The sequence below is a fragment of the Oreochromis aureus genome, linkage group 3 (genome assembly GCF_013358895.1).
Source record: "Oreochromis aureus strain Israel breed Guangdong linkage group 3, ZZ_aureus, whole genome shotgun sequence".
NCBI lineage: Eukaryota > Metazoa > Chordata > Actinopteri > Cichliformes > Cichlidae > Oreochromis > Oreochromis aureus.
This window is the reverse complement of record NC_052944.1, coordinates 41,162,319-41,166,597: the sequence shown is the minus strand read 5'-3', so window position 1 is coordinate 41,166,597 and position 4,279 is coordinate 41,162,319. Positions and strand designations below refer to the sequence as shown.

General features: G+C 49.8%; 1 pseudogene; it reads left to right on the top strand.

Moving 5' to 3' along the window:
* Nucleotides 1–276: 276 nt before the first annotated feature.
* On the top strand, nucleotides 277–1,074 carry LOC120433745 (annotated as a pseudogene).
* Nucleotides 1,075–4,279: the final 3,205 nt, after the last annotated feature.

Here is a 4,279-nt window from a genome sequence, read left to right as displayed (position 1 = left end):
TGATTTAATTACACAATTGTGGCACAATAAACGTGAATCAGAAAAACGTGTAACGTCTATGTAATATGTTGGCCATCGCTTCAAAGCTAACGCTTCAACCGGTAAAAGACGTACAGTCTTGTATATATGTGATTGGAACCAGTGCAGGTTCTTTGGTTTTGCTGTTTCAGAACACACATTAACTATAAAGCAGAGAAAGGAGGCGGCTCGTAACAGAGAGAAAGGAGGCGGCTTTTTCATAGGGCGTATCATCCGATCGCGGTCTCTGGTTTCACCATGAGCGCGTTTGACCACAGCAAGACAGATGCTCTCTTCCAGTTCTCCCACATATCTCACTCCACCCAGGAGCACTTGAAGAAAGTGTACTCAAGCTTGGCAATTTGTATGTGTCTGGCTGCTGTCGGCTCCCTCGTCTACATCTATCTGGTCGCATGCCTGGTTACAGTGAGTCGGCGTCCCCCTCGCAGTCCTGGGGTTGTTGATCTGTCTTTCGGTGGCTACCCTCACCTCACTGGGGTTGTTTATCTGGTTTGCCGTGACCCCCATAACCCTGAGACAGAAAGGAAGAGACTTGCTTTCCTTGAAGGATTTGCTTTGCTCACAGGTTTTAGCCTTGGACCCATACTGGGCGATGTCATCGCTGTCGATCCGAATGTCATCGCGACCGCCTTGTGGGAACCTCGGTGATTTTCATCTGCTTCACTCTCAGCGCCTTATGCGACACACACAGGGGCCACCCTGTTCCTCGAGGCACACTCATGTCCGGCTGTTCTATTCTGTTCCTGGTGTCTCTGACAAGCGTGTTCTTTGGATCTACGCTTCTGTTTGAGGCGAACACCTACCTGGGACTGCTCGTCATGTGCGGCTTTGTCCTGTTTGACACTCAGCTCATTATCGAGAAAGCAGAGAAGCGAGGGGCGAGGACTACATCTGGCACTGTGTGACCTTGTTTGATGATTTCATCAGCATTTTAGGAGACTGATGATCATCCTTTACGAAGGAGAAGGCCAAGAAAGGCGAAGGCGGTGTCTGAGCGTATTCTGTGCAAATAATACCGACCGATGTGTGAAATGAGTGCCGTGTGCTGTTACATTGCCTGAAAAGAACACAAATGCTGTATGGTTTTGTTCATGATTGTTTTATTGTCGCCAATAAACAAAGACTACAACATTTCATGTGAGTTGTTTATGCGCTTGGAGAATGAGATTATACTAGAGAGCAGGTTAATGCAGGCGCCCCGTCTCGCTTTAGCGGCGTTCTGAGGACTTTGCGATTCCTCAGCTGTCGTTGGCGTCGTCGGGCTCAGCGATGGCTGCCTTGTCATCAGTGTCGGTGCTCTGGGAGGCAGCTTGGTTCAGCCTGTCGTTGGTGGTGTCGTCGGGCTCGGCGATGGCTCGGTTAGCTGCGGTGTCCGTGCTCTGGGAGGCAGTTGCTCCTCAGCATTGTCGGCCGCATCGGAGGCCATCAGCTCTGTGCCCAGGCGTATAGGCGAATATAGCCGTTACCTCCATCATGATATTCCAGACTGGGTCGATGTCCTAGCGCCTTGTCTCAAGATGCGGCGGTCTCGCTGGGACATAACAGTAGGCTCTACCTCGACTCTCACCGTGAAGTCGTGGTCCATTTCGGTGAACCACATTTCGTAATCGTCCTCAGCCAATCCCACATTGTCGTGGCCTGCGCATTTGGGATCGCCCGAAAGCCTCGTGTAACTTGTCCACAAACCTTTGTTGTCCTGGCGGTAGCATACAAATCCTTAAGCGTGCTTGGCATGCTCAATGGGGTGCTCGTGCACATGGCGACATAGCCAGACACCAGCCGTTGTTCCCGTAGCACTCAGCGGTGTCTATACAGAGACATGTTGAACATCATGACCTTGAAAGTTACAGTAAGCGGCTCGACCGTCTTGGCGAACTCTGCAAAGCGTGTCCAAGTAGACCTGCCGTTTTGCGTTAGAAATCGCCCGGCAGTGCGCACCGTCCAAAACACCAACTGCCGGTCGGGTTCATCTCGGTGTATTAGTGTTACTCTGCTATCCTCTGAGACTCCTATGTGTGGGTGGCGGTGTGACTCGTCCGAATGCGGTGGCGTAGAACCAGGGGTCCAGTTTTTATGTATTCTATTTAACCATGGGTGGGGTTTTGCGAGACCAGAGAGGAGTAAGTGGTGTAATGTTGTTGTGAAACACACAGTCATAGAACACGGTTGGTTGGCGCATAAGGTTGTGTACACAGTTTTATTTCAGCACCGTCCTAGACTCTACTAAGCAACAAATGTAGAATAAGTAACAATGCTCACTTATGCTTGAACATTACATTCTGTTAAATCTACTAACCCTGAAACAGGTCCATATAAGCCAGAGCAACAACAAGCGTCAAACCCACACATAGCCGCTGTGGGGCCATTGCTCCCTGTGGCGCCAAAGCCAGCCGACCTGCAGCGCCAAAGCCAGCCGACCCGCAGCGCAAAGCCAGCCGACCGAACAGGAGCTTGTTAACAGGACAGCAGACTTGCGCTGTGTCTACAGTCATGTCCTTGGCAAATAAGCACATCATAGCGGTATTATCGCCCCGACCCGGACGTAGCGGGCATTACCCGGGCGTGTACATGAAGCGTTTCCATGTAAGCAAATGGAATGCGTACAGGATCAGCGAACCAAGGCGCTGGCGGTGGTGCATGCATTGGTGCCCGACCGGAAGCTATTTGCCTACTGCGAAAAGGTACAAAAACCTTCCTCTCCTGGCTACCACCGTACAACAGAACTTGTGTTCAAAGTTATCGCTTCAAGACATTCTGGACTGCGAACTTCGATCGCGGGGCCGTTTACTTTATCAACACCGTGAACTTCACGGCCCGATCAAGTGATAGGGATTACGCCGAAAGGTCTTCCACTGAGCCTACATTAGACACACAGATCCAAAAGCTACAATGCAACTGTGCCCACTGGGCGTCCTAACTCGTGGGAGACCGCGCGTACACCTCTCATGGGCGATTTCACCCGGCGTGAAATGGGACTACCTCCCAGCGGCGGTCTTCTGCTACAGTTCCGCCGCGGTACAAACCTGAGCCTCCGGGCTACAGGGGCGGATGAACCGTCCGTGTCGCGGGAGGTGTCGGCGTGGAAGGACCGTTCGTGCAGGAGGCAATCGAGGTGGGCGGCCCCTATCGGCGCATCTTTCAATGAAGCCCAACCGTCAGCGTCCTCTCGCCTCCTGTGTCAATCGGACGACCTACGGATCTGTACCGTGTCCCTGTTGTTACGAATGGACACACATGTGTGTGTTTAACTGCGGACACATTGCATGTGAAATTGCATCCTGAAAAGCGTGTCAGCGTCAGGGGTGCGAAGGTGTTTCTACTGTAAAATCCAGTGGGCGTGGTACCCGGTTCGTCCGTATGAGTAGCGTGTCACAGGATGTAATCTGTTCGGATTGTGCTAAGGCTAAGATGTACATCAAGCCTTGCGGTCACGCTAACTGCGAATGTCCTAATCCTGTTTGTTCAGAATGTGCCTGCGGAGAAAGCGGTCAGGTTGTATCTTTCAGTGTAACATGTGTCACGCATAGACATAGTCTCGCGCACCTGTATTCTACTAAGTTTTAGCGAGAGAATAGGCATGTGTTTGCTCGGCGTTGTGATGTTTGTACATGTATGTGTTGACATTGTAATCAGCATTTGTCAAATAAATTAAAAAAACACAAAGGGGTTACCACGTATCAGCTTGAATTCTGTGTCATCAGCTATGTATGAGTGCGTGTGTGCTGTATAATCAGTGTTGGGAAGGTTACTTTTAAAATGTATTCCATTACAGAATACTGAATACATGCCCCAAAATGTATTCTGTAGCGTATTCCGTTCGTTACTCAATGAGAGTAACGTATTCTGAATACTTTGGAATACTTAATATATTATCATGCTGTTTACAACTACATGAATGTCCTATTGCTGTGATTTATTACTGTTACTGAAGAGTGCGTGATAATGAAAGCGCGTAGTAAAGGACCTCTGGCTATCGTCCGGTTCCCTGTCGGGCTGGTGGCGAAAACTAGCTTTACTTTGTTGTCTGGGTCAACTTTGCTTTGGGAGACAGAGAGGCGTTGAAAACTTCTCCAGCGGAACTTATTTTTCCGGAGGAAAACACGAACACAGTGTACAGATGAGTCTTAATAGCTTACTTACAAATGGGCTCCTCAGGCACTCTTCTTGGCTGCTGTGGTTATTATTATATTTACATGCTTCCAGCTCCGTTTTGCTCCGTGACAGCTCGGACTTTTCCTTT